We start from the raw sequence: 16,381 nt of genomic DNA on the forward strand, positions 1-16,381 counted from the left end.
CAGCACTAGCATCCAAAAAAATAATAATAATAATTATGGAACATTTTCTGGTCTTTACATGAATTCGTTCATGTGGAGGGAGGAGCACCCACATGCCACAGTCTCCTGAGGAGGTTAGGGGATGACCTGTGAGAGCCAGTTCTCTCCTTCTACTGTGTGTGTTCCAGACGGCAAGCTCAGGTCATAGTCCTCTTACCCAGTGAGCCTTCCCACTGGCCCCCACTGTAAAGAAGAAGCTATATACATATATACATATATATATATATATGTGTATATATATATATATATATATATATATATATATATATATAATTTCTTTGCTATTGTTAGCTATGTTGCCTGGAGCAAATTACTTTGACTCCTTGTGACTCTACTCCATACCCTGTATAAACTTGAGATAAAAACGGGCTTGCTAAGAAAATCAAATCAGTTAGTACTCAGGAAGAACCTAGGGTAGAGCCTGGAATCCCGGCGAGTCCCACTTTTGGTTTTTAGGAACCTTGGGCGAGCATCTCACATGGGCATCTCCCTGTCTGGTGGGAATAAAAATATCACCCCGGTGGCTGTAAAGTTCACCGTGTGGTGCGATTTACAGTCTGCCATCTATTCCCCAAAGGCACACAGCTTTGCAATTCGAAACATTTTTCTCATCTTAAAGTCACTGGTGGCAGGGGGTGGTGGTTGATGTGTTTATAAAAAGATAAAGAAATGTCCCAGGTTTCGGCACCAATGTTAGGAAAAGATAAAGAAGGTAGGGGGGTATGTTCTATGGAGGTGTGATGAGGTGTGGAAGCAGGGGTGGGGGGTCTCTGGTGGAGCCATGTTGAAGCATCCCTTCCCCCTGAGGGACCAGCCACATGACAGTATAGTAGAAAATAGAGTTTATTCAGGGCATGGGGAGGGTAGTAGGAGCAGAGGGGGGGGAGAGAGAGAGAGAGAGAGAGAGAGAGAGAGATGCTGGTCATGAGCACATGGAGAGAAAGAGGGGAAGGGAATGGGAAGATGAGGGACAAAGGGCAAGAGAGAGTAAGAGAGAGAGGAGGGGGCAAGCAGCCCCTTTATAGTTCCAGGTAACTGTGGGGTGGAGTTTACAGAATCCTAACGGGGTGGTTATTTCTGATTTCATTCTAGAGTTTTGTGTTGGCAATGGAAACAGAGCCATGTGGCCAGAATATCCATGGGGAAAAATGTGTTCGGAAGAAAGAACCCTGAGCTCAGAAGTTTGGGGTTCTAGCCTGGCTTTCCCATGGGCACTTCACAGGGCGTGGTCTGGGCAGAGCATTTCTTCCTGTAAAATGCACATTTTGAAGCTTTCTTCCCTCTGATCCCGTAATTCAAACTGCCGTGCATTCGTTTGCATGAGTCCATGAGTCATTAAAACCTGGCAGATTTCAGAAGATTATTTAATAAGCAAAATGTCTCAGAAGCATTCAACAGAACTTGGATCCGATTCCCAAAACATTGCAAACTGTGTTTGGGCAAAGACTTCAAACTTAAGAAAAAAAATGTTTCTCACTTCTACGGGGCTCAAGGCTGTGAGCAATGTTTATGCTCGTGGGCGCTCACACACACATACACACACACACACTTTGCTATCCTCAGCAGAGAAGAACAGCGCCTCTTTCAGAATGGAAAGGAACCCCAAGAGCACACTGCATTTGTGAGCCACCTTCAGTATTTCGAGTCGTGTGTATAATGGTTTAGCTGTGTTGCTCCTTCATGTGTTGTTTGGTCATCGTGGTCACTTGGCACAATAGTCCTGGCCCAGGAGTTATTGAGTTATATGTTATTATTGTTCCCATTTTCCAAACGAATATACCGGGACAGATAAATAACACTTTTCCTTGGTGCTGACGTGGATCTTCTATACTCAGATGAGGTCTGCGGGGATCTAGGGGTGGCCTTTGTACAGCAGGCCTGGGCACCGAGCCACTCGCCTGCATGTCATGGAAAGACAAATCAGTCTTTCACGAGTCGAGGAAAAAAAAAAAAAGCTCTCCTGCCAACCACCAAGCCACTGTCTGTGGCCAAGGACAGAATGGAATCAGTTCAGCACTTTCAAAGGACCTCACTGGGGGCGGGGAGGGGGGAGGGGGGAGGAGCAAGCTTATCAATAGCTGGATCCGTCCCTGCCTCCCAGGGTCTGGGGTCTCTGGTCCTGGATGTTTTTCCTGTGGCTCAGTGGTCATGTTGGGAGGGATGTGGAGGTCTTGCTCACTGGGGCCCTTTTCCCATCCTAAGGCTTTAGTCATAACTTGGTTCATTGAAAAGGGAGAGAGGAATTTGTATCCTAGAGAGAAAAAAGAAATAATCTCGCAAGGCACTAGACTTGATGCCCTTCGAGATGATTAGAGGGACATGAGAGTTGTAGCCTTTCCCATTCGGAGACCAAGGAGTCACCAACCTCAGTTCGCACGTGCAGGCTTCTGACCACAGAGTTCTGAGTAGCCAGTTCCTGGAGCCCACACTGGAAACAAAGCGCCTGTCCGCTGCCAGGGCTGGTGTGTTGCAAAGAAAAGAGTCACGCAGAGACTGCCACACGGAGACTCCGGCCTGCGGTTGGTGAGCCTACACATTATCCGTCAGCTCTCCCATCTTCCTCCATGCCGCTTGGCAGAAACAGCCACACGGTCCACATGGTGCCACCACCCCTTTTCCTGGTCTTTGAGACCAGCACTAGCACTGCTCCTCCGGTTACTGAAATAAAATAAATACAGACCTGACTATCGACTCCTTTTCCTCAAGAGTGGAAGTCATCCTGTCTGTCACGGGCATCACAGCGCCTAATTTTGGTCTATCAATACCAAAAACCCGTCGCAGGCAACCCATAGTGTTGGGTGATAGCAAATTGCAGCCCCAGTTCCCAAAAGGTTAAGCGGGGGGAATAGTTCTTGGGACCCAACAGTCGAAGACCAGGCACAGTGATGTCAAGTCTTCCAACAATGAAAATCAGTGTTTGGTTTGAGTGTCTTGGTTTGGTTTGGTTCGGTTTACACCTAACAAGCACTGTATAGAAGTAAGATCCTGGATGATGTTTCTCCTGAAATGTCTCCATTCCACCAATAGTACTTAAAACAATGAGGAAGAGACCCTCCCTTTGCCCCCTCACATACTACCAGCTCTCTTCTACCCGAAAGCTCCCCACATGCTGTTCTAAGGGCTAGGTACCCCCTTTCCAGTACTTTGAGATTACTTCTGTCTTCTTCACTAGGCTGCTGGCTTCCTCAGAGCAGAATGTTGTGAGCTTGGCCCATAGGAAGATCCCAGCCCCTAACAATGCCTGTGCCAACAGAGCACTGGCTAGTTTGTATCAAGTTGACACAGGCTGTAGTCATCTGAGAGGAGGGATCCACCCATGAGAAGATGCCTTTACAAGACTGGCTGCTGGCAGTCTTAGATGTCCAGCTGGACTGTCAGCTCTGAAAGGCCACCTCACCTACAATCAAGCAGCACTGAAAAAAAATCCCTTTGTGTTTTTGAGAACAGAAAGGGGGGTCTTCTCGGCCTTCTTGGCTCCCATGAACCCCAGCATAGTCCTACGTTCTTCCATTCTTTTTCTGTTTGGTCCCTGGCCAGCTGTTGTCTTCGTTGAGACAATAAAAGTGCAATCCAGCAACCGGTTTGCAGCAACCTTCTAACAAAAACTGTCTTGGCGTTTAGGAGTGCCTAAGCAGCTAAGGAAAGGTTTACAAAACACCAGTAGCAACCTTAGCCTTGCAAAGTCAGATCCGTGTGAAAGATTGTAGTCATCTGATGATTAGACAACCAGATTGACAGGAACCAAAGAGAAGCATCAAAAGCCATTTACTAAACTGGCAGATCAGAGAGGGTCTTTTCTTTCTCATTTGATTTCTGAACCTGTCATTAAAATATTGTTTGTACAATAAAAGATTGACAGCCAAGCGTATACAGTATGCTTAAGTTATTGTGGGAAATCATAATATACTTACAGCACAGACATTAAAATTATAGTCCACCTTAGAACTGAATGTAAAAAAAAACCAAAAAAGACAGGTTTCTTCCTTGTTCTTCAAAAAACGATTACTTATTCTACAAAATAAAACAGGGAACAACTTTTAGAGGTTTTTCTTGTTTGTTTGTTTTTGTTTTTTTTTAGAGCAGCTAAAATGAACTTCATTCATCTCCTTTGGCATCACACACAGCAGCCTCCAAACTACTTCCTTCGGTGAGAAAGGGTGAGCCAAAGTAATTTTTATTACGCTTTCTTTTTATTATCCGGTAGATCAGAGAGCCTCCCTGGGGCCTGGGGGAGGACTACCAGAAAGTCGAGGAACCTTTATTGGGAGTAACCCAGAAAATATTTTATCTTCTATTTGCCCATGACAAGCATTGAAAGACAGGATGTTGGCTGAATGAAAAAAAAAAAAAAAAAAAAAAAAAAAAACCACCAGTCGTGAATCACTAAATTGCAGGTCTGCAGATTGAACACAGAAGAAAAATGGGCAGTGTTCCTGTTTTCTGACTTTTTATTCAGTCCTTCACCCATGACCTAGTAAACAGCATTGAACAGAGGGTTAGGAGACATTCCCTTCTTTCCTTTTAAATTAGATGGTCCCTACCCCTAAGAACAGAGGATCAGCCGGACCACATTAGCACCTCAGAGGTGGGCAGATCTCTGAATTAGAGGCCAGCCTGCTCTACCTAGAGAGTTCTGAACCAGCCAAGACTCCACAGTGAGACCCTGGCTCAAAACAAACAAGCAAACAGAACAAAACCAAAGCAGAGTGTTGGTGCTTTAAGGTGGTAATCAGAAGCCACCCCTGTGGGGTCAGATGAAAGAAAGTCATGATTAGAGAGAAGGAAAACAGTTACAGAAAACAGAAATCAGACTAGGTAGAAGTTTCCCCACAAAAGCCAGCTAGCACCTTTAAGCCTGATCACAGTGAGCTGGGTTCCCCCCACCCCCCAAAAGAAGCTCCATCAAAGACTCTGAACACAGGTGGTCATAAGAGCCAGCAGGAGGGACAGTCCCTGCTACTAGAAACCCAAACTGGACAGGAAGCTGTGGGCACAGGATTAGAAAGGGGCACGGGAGTCTGCAGTTAAAAGACATGCGCGATGCCCACTATCCCTCCACCTCCACCACTGCCCAGAGGAGCGAGGGGTCGGGTTGGGATCCTAGGGTGTGTGTGATGGAACTTCCTACAGTATCCTGAGGCACTGAGGAAAGGTAGGTGAGCCCCTTCACGTGACCTCAGGGTCTAAGGCAAAGATAACACTACAGGGACAAAACGACCCCACAGAGCCCCAAAAATGTCAGCCCCAGAAATCAGACAGGAGTCTGGCAGAAAGTGGCTCTCTGGGCCTGCTTTCTTTTGCTGTCATAAGCACCACAGCCAAAAGCAACGTGGGCAGGGATCATTTGTCTTACAGATCCAATCATAGACCACCGCCTATGGAAGTTAGGGCAGGAACTCAAGCAGGATTAGAGGCAGAAACAACAGAGGAAAGAAGCTTACTGGCTTGCCCTCGGAGTCATGTTCACCTATGCTCTGAGGAACCCCCTGCCCAGAGGTGGCACCCTCACACAATGGTTGGGGCTCTTCTACCCCGATCCTTAATCAAGAAATGCTCCACAGATTTGCCTACAGGCTAATTTGCTGGAGGCAGTTCCTCAGTTGAAGTTCCTTCTTCCCAGAAGACTGAATTTATGTCAAGTTGTCAGAAACAAAACAAAACAAAAAACAAAAACTGCCAGCACGTTGGAGGAGGGGTTCAACTTCTCTTTGGTAGGATTCACTGATTTAACATGTTTGAGTCACTGAGACCAGTAACACCCTACACCAACTTCAGAGTCTGGTTTAAGTTTTGAGTGGGGTGGGGACTAGAGGGGGACGGCAGGAAGGATGGAGGGTCGTAAAGAAAGCAAGCCTAAGAGATAGGAAGCCTGAATCCCCAAGCAAGATGAAACACTGACTTGGGATGCAATATCTTCTATTTCATTATCAAAAAAAAAAAAATGCTCATTTAAAAAAATTTTTATGGGTTTTTAAAATTTATACTTTTATACTTTAATTCTGCATGTGTTGAGCTGTAATGTGAGTGTCACTAAAAAAGGCTTTTCTCTGGCCTTCCCTTTCACTAAACCTGATGCTCATATTTTCCCTACCCATTCTCACACCTCTAACATCTTTTCTTTGACCCCTATCATCCCTCTCCAATTCCTTCCTGCTCACACTACTTAAACACTGATGCCTATACCCCTAAAAACACTATAAGCTATACCAGGTGTGTTCCTGGTACCCTTAGAGGCCAGAGTGGGTGCCTGGTCCACTAAAACTAGAGCTGTAAGCTTTTTTTGTGAGGGCTAGCCACCAAACTCTGGTTGGACGTCCCCAGCCAGGTGTGTAGTATCGGTGTCTGTGTGCCCTCAGAGAACATATGTGTCTTTCCCAGTGGCTAGCTCATGGACTTCGGTCGAAGCACTGTGCTTATTACTGTGGCTGTCCTCCCTAAACATAAGTCCAAGCAAGGCAACTTACCAAGAGGATGCACACACAGCAAGATGGAAAAAGGGGAGAGACAGAGAAGGTACTGAAAGCTAGAGGTCACATACATACCAACAGATATACAAAATACAACGAAGGAACACACACACCTACACACATATATACACACACATGTACACACATACACACACACACACACACATGTACACACACATACACATACACATACATCAGACAACACCCTACGATAACTCCCATAAGTTTGTGGCTTCTCAGAAAGCAATAAAAGAACTGAAAACCAGAAATATAGTTCAGATCCCATTTTTAAAAGGGCCAATGTCCGTGTGTTTAACAAGCAAATGAAGGAAGGGAGAAAGGTCAGTCCGGGACCTAAATAAGAAATCTGCATAGAACCTGCATGAGAAAGACATCAAGGTAGATGAAACAGTTGGTAACTTAAGGAAAGATGTTAAAACGTGTATGAAAAAAAAAAAAAAAAAGAACCAACTAGAAACTCTAGGACTGATTTAAAGAAAGAATGAATTCAGTCATCAGCAACACATTGTCAACAAAAAGACCTAGGAGAACAGAAGGAAAAAATAGAAATGTGAGAAATGAGGGCGGTGTCTGACAGTAACACAAATACAGGGAAAAACATTGAACGAGCACGGCCAACCCTCAGAAAAACTCCGAGGTAAGTTCAAGACCAAAGGGGCTGGAGAGGAGATGGCTGAGAAGATAATGAGAAGATAAGAGCTTCTCTTCTAGAGGACCTGAGTTCGATTCCCAGCACCTACACCGTAGCTCAACTCCAGTTCCAGGAAAGCAGACATTCCATTCCGGCTTTAAGGACTCCAGGGTCACACATGGAATGCAGACATGCAAACAGGCGAAACATTCATGAACATAAAATAAAACTTAACTTTACAGAGGTCTTAAAAGAGATCCATGGTGTGAGGAGGAGGAGGAGCTGAGATGAAATTTAAAGAGAATTTATTCCATAAAATTATATCCAAGAATTTCCCAGTGCTGGTGAAAGAGGGAGGGTTCGGCCCTGAGTGACAAGAGTCATTTAGAACTCCAGGCAGATATGATCAGAGAAGAATCTCTTCGCTGTGCCCCACAGTCAGTAAACAGCACAAAGCAAGGACGCAACGCTAAAAGCTGTGAAAGGAAAACAAAGCTCACATACAAAGGAGAGCCATGAGATGACATCAGACCATCTGTTGGATAGCTTCACTCATAAGAAATCAGGAAAGAGTATATTTCATATGATATATGGCCTGGAAGAGGGCCAAAGGGAACCAGTTAGGCCCAACAAGGGAATAATCCTAAGCAAGGAAGAAAGGGAGAGCCAGCCCCAGGTCACCCAACCAGATCAGCAACCAACAAAACAGGAAATAGCACACTCTTCTTAGTAGTGATCTTAAATGTAAATGGTCTCAATTTGCCAATTAAAAGATGCGGACTAACTGACCAGATTATAAAACAAGGTCTGGGGACAGCTAGATGATTTGGTGCATGTGAGTGTTGGTTGCCAACCCTGATGGTCTGAGTTTGAATCATAGAACCTGAGTTTGAATCATATATGGAAAGAACCAACTCCTGCAAGTTGTTTTCTGATCTCCACACATGCCCCATGTTATATACGTGCCCACATGTCATAGGCATAGCCCCCCAAAAAATGTAAAGAAAAATTTAAACAAAACCCAATTATCTGCTATCCCTGAAAAATCTCACAATTACTACCAAAGACACCAAAAAATAAAGTCAAATGCTGGCAGTTGATCTACCCAGTGAAGGGAGGAAGCTAGGATCCTGGTTCTCTTGCCTGATTAAGTAGATTTCAAACTAAAACTGGTCAGAGGAGATGGGCTACATCAAAGAGGTATAGCCATTGGAGATATTTATTCCGTGCCTCTTGGGGCTGCAAATTTTGTGAAATTGATATTAAAAGTTAGACCACATAGGTTATGACATAATAGTTGTGAGGTAGTGAGATATGTCAGTCACCCCACCCATCCTATTTAGAAAATTCTTCCAGTCTAAGAAGTAGTAAAGAAAGTTTAGAGCTAATTAACACTACAGATCAATGTACTGAACAGAAGGCTAACCAGGATTCCATTTAACAGATAGGGAATACAGAGTCCTTTCAGTAGCACGTGGAGCCTTCTTCAAAACAGATCACATTGCTTGCTGCAAATCAAGGCTTGGCAAGGAAAGAAGTAACCCTGTGTATCCTAGCAGACCTTAATACACTAAACACATAGGTCAATACCAAGAGAAACTCAGAAACGACACAAGTACTTGGAAACTGAACAATCCACTTTTGGACGAACAAGGGGATCATTGAAGAAATCGGGGAGGAAATGTCAAGATTCCTAGAATCAAATGAAGCAGAACCTAGTAGAACCTCTGATAGACGGCACAGGCAGTCCCAGGAGGAAGCTTGCAGTAAGGAAGCAGAACGATCTCAGAGCAATGACCTACTGAGGGGCCTCAAGGCTCTAGAAGAGCAAGAACAAGACAAACTCAGCTGCAGCCAGCTGAAAGGGATGATAAGAGATTAGGACAGAAGAGGATGAGATCCAAAACGATACACAAAATTAACCAGCAGAGTGTTGGTTCTTAGAAAAGATTGACAATACCAACAAACACCTAGCCAAACTAACCAACGTGGAGAGACAACTCAAAGCAATTAAATTAGTGAAAAAGAGAGTTGTTCATACAGACTCCAGCGATAACCCAATTAACTGGGAAGGCTTTGAATACTTATATTCCCCAAAACTGAAAACCTAAAATAAATTGATAAGTGTTTACCTGCGGTATGACCCATCGAATTAAACTCCGACAACATAGAAGACTTCATCAGACCCATAACAAACAGCAAGATTGAAAAAGATATTAAGGATCTCCCACAAAAAGAAAATGTCCAGCGCCTGCTGACTCAAACGCTGATAGAACACCCAAGACCAACCAACCATTTTCAAACTGTTCCGTAAAATAGAAACGAAAAAACTGAACTCATTCTGCGAAGCCAGTATTGCATCGCTATTGTCCTGGCCAACTCTATGTCATCTTGACACAAGCTAAAGTCATCTTAGAGGGAAAATAAACACCTCAACTGAAAAAAAATGCCTCATTAAGATAAGGCTGTAGAGCATTTTTTTCTTAATTAGCGATTGACGGGAAAGGGCACAACCCGTTAGAGGACGGGGGAGGGACAACACTGGGTTGTTGATCTCTAAGGTGTATTAAAAAATAAATAAATAAAGCAGGCTGAGCCATGAGGAGCAAGTGGTAAGCAACACGCCTCCATGGCCTCTGCATCAGCTCCTGCCTCTGGCTGGTTACTTGCCTGGTGTGAGTTCATGCCTTGGCATTCCACATTAGACTGTGATGCAGACGACATAAGCCAAGTAAAACCCCTCCAGTTTTTCTCTCCCAGTTACTCTGGTTATAGTGTCTCATCACAGCAGTAGGAAAGTGACTAAGAAAGAAATCAAAACCAGAGGCTGGGAAAATGGCTCAGCAGTGAAGAGCACTGACTGCTCTTCCAGAGGACCCTGGTTCAATTCCCAGCACCCGGCAGCTCATGACTGTCTGTAACTCCAAGATCTGACAGTCTCACACAGACATACGTGCAGGCAAAAACAGCACTGTGCATAAAATAAAAAAAGAAAGAAAGAAATCAAGACCAGAAAAAGACACAACCAAGAAAGAAAGAAAACTATAGACCGATTTCCCAAATGAGTAAGGATGAGAAAATTCTCAACAAAATGCTTACAAACCAAATTCCAAACTCTCGCAAGATCATATGTGATGGCCAAATAGATTTCATCACAGGGGAGCAAGGTTGGTTCCATATACACCAATCAAGAAATAACACATCATCTAAATTGCCCTAAGCACATGACTCGTGACCATCTCTACACATACAGGGAGGACATCTGACCAAGATTGACATGCTCTCGTGACAGAAGTCTAAGGAACTGAGAACTAATGGGACGCACTGCAGTGCATTCAAGCTGTTTACAACAAACCCACAGTCAACCTTCTACTTAATGAGGGAAACCGGGAACTCTCTCCGAAATCTAGAACAAGGTAAGTGTGCCTGCTTTCTCCATTCTTGTTCAAAACGGCTCCCACAGTCAAGATACCGAAAGACTGAAACGCACATGGAAAGGAAGAAGTAAAATTGCCCGTTAGCCAAAAGCATGGGTCTATACATGAAAGACCCCATAAGCATCACCGAGAACGTTAAAGTTTGGTGAATACTCTCAGTAAAATTTCAGGATACAATATTAACAATCAGTAGTCTTTATAAATGCCGATAACCAACTTGCTAAGAAAAGAATCAGAAAGTTACATCATCCAGAACAGCATCGAAAACAATTAAGTACCTAAATATAAGCCTAACGCAGGAGGTGAACCGGGCTCTGTGGTGAAGAGTTAACACATTTCGAGACGAGACTGGAGGGGACACATGAGATTGGGAAGAACTTCCATACTTGTAGATTGATAGATCAGTGTAAAAATACCGCCATCACACAGGGTAATGTGGAGTCAATGCAATCACACCTAAATCACAGTGACATTCCTTACAGAGCTAGAAAAAAGGCGTTTTAATTCTTACAGAGACATAAAACTTTGCATGCAGTCAAAGGAAGACAAAGAAGAAAGCTCATGGCCAATGCTCCCATGACACACTCCACCTCAGATTACGATACAAATCCGCAGTGACAGCCAAAACAGTCCTGAAGACCAATGGAACAAAATTGTGGGCCCAGAGAAACGGGCACACGGCTATGTACACTCGATTTTTTAAAAGGAGGAAGAAAGAGACAACTCATTCAACAAATGGTGCTGGCAAAATTACATATATACATAAAGAAGAGAGAATGTCAACCGTATCTTTCATCCTGCACAAAAACATAAAAATCAAACAGAAAACAATCAAACAAAAAAAGATCAAAAAACATTCATTTAAAACCTGAAGCATGAAGGATGTGAAGGTAAAGCACTGTATGGGACAGACAATAGGTAAGACTTCCTGAATAAGGTTCAAGGGCACGGAAAAGAAAACATCAATAAATGAAACACATGACACTGAAAATCTTCTCTGTCCAATCAGGGAAGCTGTCAGCAGAGACCAGACAGACTGCACTGTGTGAGGACATTGCCAGCTCAGACAGGGAGCTAATATCCAGAATACACAGAGAACTGCAAAAACTAACACACGCATGAACACACATGAACACACGCATGAACACACATGTACAGACTGCCCATCAGTAAATGGGCCGATGAAGTGAATATCAGCTCTCAGGAAAAGAAACAAAAACGGTCAATAGTTGTGTTTTGTTTTTTAATGTTCAACATTCTTAGACAACAGGAAAATCCAGATTAAAAGTACTCAGGGATTCTAGATCACCTCAATGAAAAGGGCTAGTATAAACTGACCACATGGCCACTCGCTGGCCTGGGGAATGGTTTTTATTGTAGACATGAGAAGGGGCAGCCAGCAGCATCTGCAGATATGAGGAAGAGGCCAGAGCCGAGAGAGGAGGCAGAGTGAACATGGCCAGAAGAGTGGACCTCACGGGGGGGGGGGGGGGGGAGCAGGAGCAGAGCAGAGGGATGGGGTGGGCAGAGTGTGTGTGTGTCTGTATGCCTGTGTAAGTGTGCCTGTGTGTCTATGTGTGTGTGTCTGTGTGTGTCTCTGTGTGTGTCTGTGTGTTTGTCTATGTGTGTCTGTGTGATTGTGTGTGTGTCTGTGTGTTTGTCTATGTGTGTGTGTGATTGTGTCTGTGTGTGTGTCTATGTGTGTGTGTGATTGTATCTGTGTGTGTGTCTATGTGTGTGTGTGATTGTGTGTGTGTCTGTGTGTTTTTTGTGTGTGTGTGATTGTGTGTGTGTCTGTGTGTTTGTCTATGTGTGTGTGTGTCTGTGTGTTTGTCTGTGTGTGTGAGTGTCTGTGTGTGTGGTTGTGTGTTGTGGTGGGTCAGGGTGGGGAATAGCAGGGTTATACGGAGATTGAATAGGTTGGGAAGGAGTAGGTAGAGAAGCCCATGGGCTGGAGAAGAATGACAAGGGCTCACCCAGAGGTGTTAGGCTCCTTAGATAGCCATTTGTCCCTTCTGCTAGTAACAAAAAAGAAAAAAGAAAAAAAGAAAGAAAAAAGGTTCCTTTTGGTGGAGGGGAACCAGCTTCATACGTTTTGAGGAGTACTGGATTTGATCTAACAACCTCTAGTCCGTGTGAATCCCATTCCTGGATATCTGGACTGCTGCTTGGGGAGCTGGAGTCTCACTTGAACTACAGTTACCAGAAAAGACAGTGGAACCCGGTGAAGATGTGGGAAATAAATCCTTATTTTCTGCTAGTGAACGTGCAAATCGGAGCCACTGTGGAAATTAGTGTGGTCAGGTACTGCTCATACAACTACCCTAGGGTCTAGTGATGCCACTCTCTGACACACGTCCAGAAGATATCCCACCCCAGAGATTCTCCCACATCCATGGTTGAGTGCTGCTCCATTGACAACAGCAAGGAAATGCAATCGTCCCCCACGCCCATTGTTCTGGCTAAGTTCTCGTCAGCTTGGCACAAGCTAGAGTTGTCCAGGAAGAGGAAGCTCAATTGAGAAAATTTCTCTATCCAGATTGCCTCTGGACAAGTCCATGGGGACTTTCCTTGATTGATGGGAGAGAGCCAGGCCACTGTGGGAGGGGCAACCCTTGGACAGCTGGTACTGAGGTGTCTAAGAAAGCAGGCTGAGCAAGACAGTGAACAGCACCCCTCCAGGCTTCTGGTTCAGTTCTTGTATCCAGGTTCCACTTCCATCCTTGATGGAGCTGACCTCAGTAGAAGTTGAAATTAACCCTTTATTCCCAAGTTGTTTTGAGTACAAACCATGGTGTTTAGTCACAACAATAAAGACCCTGACTAAGATGTCTACCAAGAGACGAATGGATAATGAAATTGTGATACATATACGCAGCAGCCTTTTATTAAGCCAGAAGAAAAAAAAATGAGATTTTTCATAAAACTGGGTGGATCAGGGAATTATTATTTAATGAGGCATCCGAAACTCAGATAGATAAGATTAATAATTATCATCAGAAACATAAATATTAGATGTTCTGTCTTATATTAAGATCTTAGCTTCTAATTCTTTTTTTTTAAAGGTTTGTTCATTTTATGAGTACACTGTAGCTGTCATCAGATGCACCAGAAGAGGGCATCTGATCCCATTACAGATGGTTGTGAGCCACCATGTGGTTGCTGGGAATTGAACTCAGGACCTGTGGAAGAGCAGTCAGTGCTCTTAACCGCTGAGCCATCTCTCCAGCCATTTGACCTCTTATAAATGTGCATTCACATGAGTGAGGTAGGTATGGGTCAGGCAGTTCTAAAGGGAACTGTAACAGAGAAAAAGAGGCCTTAAGAAAGAGAAGGGGAGGGTGAGCAAATGTATGAAATCTGAGAGTGGAAATGACCTGCTGTGGGCTGCAAAGGGACAAGCCAAGGACAGGGAGGTGACAGGGGAGGACCGACCGAAGCAAAGGAGGCATAAAAGCGTCATCAAGAAAGCTGTAACTTTGTATACTAATTTTTAAAAGTTAATAAAAAAAATTAAACAGCATTTTTCTTCTCAAGTGCCAGTTAAAGCCACGAGGCTGCGGCTGTCTTGAACTTTGTGTGCCTTAGAACTCAGGCTCTTTCTTGGATGCCCGTCCAACCCAACAAAAGGGGACCCACTTGAGTGGCTTCCCGGAGCTGTTGGGTCAACAAGCTCTCCTAGGAAGCTGTGGAGTCATGTGTTGGCCTGTGAATATAATGTCTCATCATACCATTACCTGGCTCATGCTACAGAGCATAGTCAGGAGTTGCTGCTCTCCTAACGTATTTCTTCGTGGCATGGGTTAGACTTGGTGAGACTTGTTGGTTAATTTAAAAAAAAAGCAATCTTCTTAGAATAGTGAAGTACCCAATACATCTGATTCCCACAATGAAGGGACGGTGTATTTTCCTTTGGAGAGGATAGTGATAGCATCCTTTCCAAAGGATGAGTGGCATGAGAAATTAATCTAGAAGTGGAATAAACACAGGTTGCAGAGGGTGAGGACACTGGGAACAAAGAGGAGGCTGCTGGAATAGTTGAATTAACTTGCGCAAAAGCAATGGGATGGAAATGGGGCCGAACAATGAAATAGAGCAGAGAATTGAGTTTAAAGGGAAACAGTTAATTCAGGGCACGAAGAAAGACACAAGACACAAGGCTGTCCAGCCCAGGCTGGGTGGTGCCATTGATGGGACTGAGGAGATGAAAGCTTGATTAGTATGGAGAGAAGACAATGAGTTGGTTTGGGATATGTGTGAGTTACTTTTCTGTTGGTGTGACAAAACACGGAGAAGAAAAGCAACTCATGGAAGAAAGAGTTGGTTTTGGCTTGCTGTTCAGGGGGTGAGATTCCATTATGGTGGGGAGGCGTGGTGGCAAGGGGGAGGCAAGCCATCAGGCACAGGAAGCCAGGAGCTTGTGGCTTCAACCACAAGAACAAAGCAGCAAGAATGAACTGGAAGTAGGTAAAACTCTAAGCTCTAAAATCCTGCCAGGCCATGCTCCCTAAACATTTCCAGACAGTGCCACAAACTAGGAACCAAATATTCAAATACAAGAACCTAATGATGGGCATTCGCTTCTAAAGCACCGCAGTGCATAACAGTTTGAGAGTCTCTGGGGATATGCATTAGACTCTGAAGATAAACCAAAGCTCAAAAGGACAGTTCGATAATACACTTGTTAAAATTAAGTTAAATTTAAATTAAATTAATGAATGAAATCAAAGCTTCATGCTGCTCAGATTGAATAGCCTCGGGTGAGGTTGAAATTTACACCGAGCCTTCAGTATCTGAAAAGTGAAAACAGTAATTATTACGCCACAGGACTCTGAATATTTAGACACATGGATAAGAAGTCCTTGCAGTGTCTGACACAAGGCAACACTCAAAAGTCAACTATCCCCTCTCCCTCAGTCCACCTCTGCAGGACAAGCCAAGAGATCTTGTAAAAAACAAACAATAGGTTCTCTTCGCTCCCCCTTGAAACAGTCAGCTGTCCATCACCATGACAAAAAAAAAAAAAAAAAAAAAAAACTCTCAGATAAACAAGTAAAAGAAAGCCCTACTTGAGCTCATAGTTTCAAAATGTTTGATCCATGGTAGGTTGTCTTTTATGCACATGGTAAGGAAGAAACACCACGGTAGAGTACTGCACTCACCTCATGATAGCTTAGAAGGACAGAGGACAGTCTATCCCCATCACAGGCATGCAGGTCCATCCTCCTACCCTGTGATCTTTGGGAGAGGACTAGCCTATGTCCTAATAGCCCATCCATCGCTAAGTTCATCAATGGATTAATCTATTGATGAAGTCAGCACCTTCAGGGTACTGTCCATTTCTCAATGACACAATCATCTGGAGACCAAGCCTAAATCACAGGGTGGGTCTTTGAGGACATCCTTGATTGAGACCATAATGTGTGCTACAACATCCATCTTTCCCATGGTCCATGTGACGTCATTCTCCTTCCTGTCTGTGCCAGTTTCGTGCGAGGGGCTTTTACCACTGCTGTTTGTTCTGTGTGAAATGTTCCTCCCAGGTTTACTAAGAACTAGCTTTTTATCCTTCTGCAACTACTTCATATGACACTATGCCATGGTAACCCTTGCTGACTTTCTTCATCTCTCCCAAGCATCTTCTATCCTATTATTAACATCTTACCTACAGAACATCACTGCTGTGAATCTATGTAGCACATACACCTCCAAGACGTCATCTGTTCCACCTCTGCAGCCATGTCCTTGGCAATACATTTGTCTTATCCCCTACTCCTTTACTGTTT

This window comes from Micromys minutus (genome assembly GCF_963924665.1).
Source record: "Micromys minutus genome assembly, chromosome: 27".
NCBI lineage: Eukaryota > Metazoa > Chordata > Mammalia > Rodentia > Muridae > Micromys > Micromys minutus.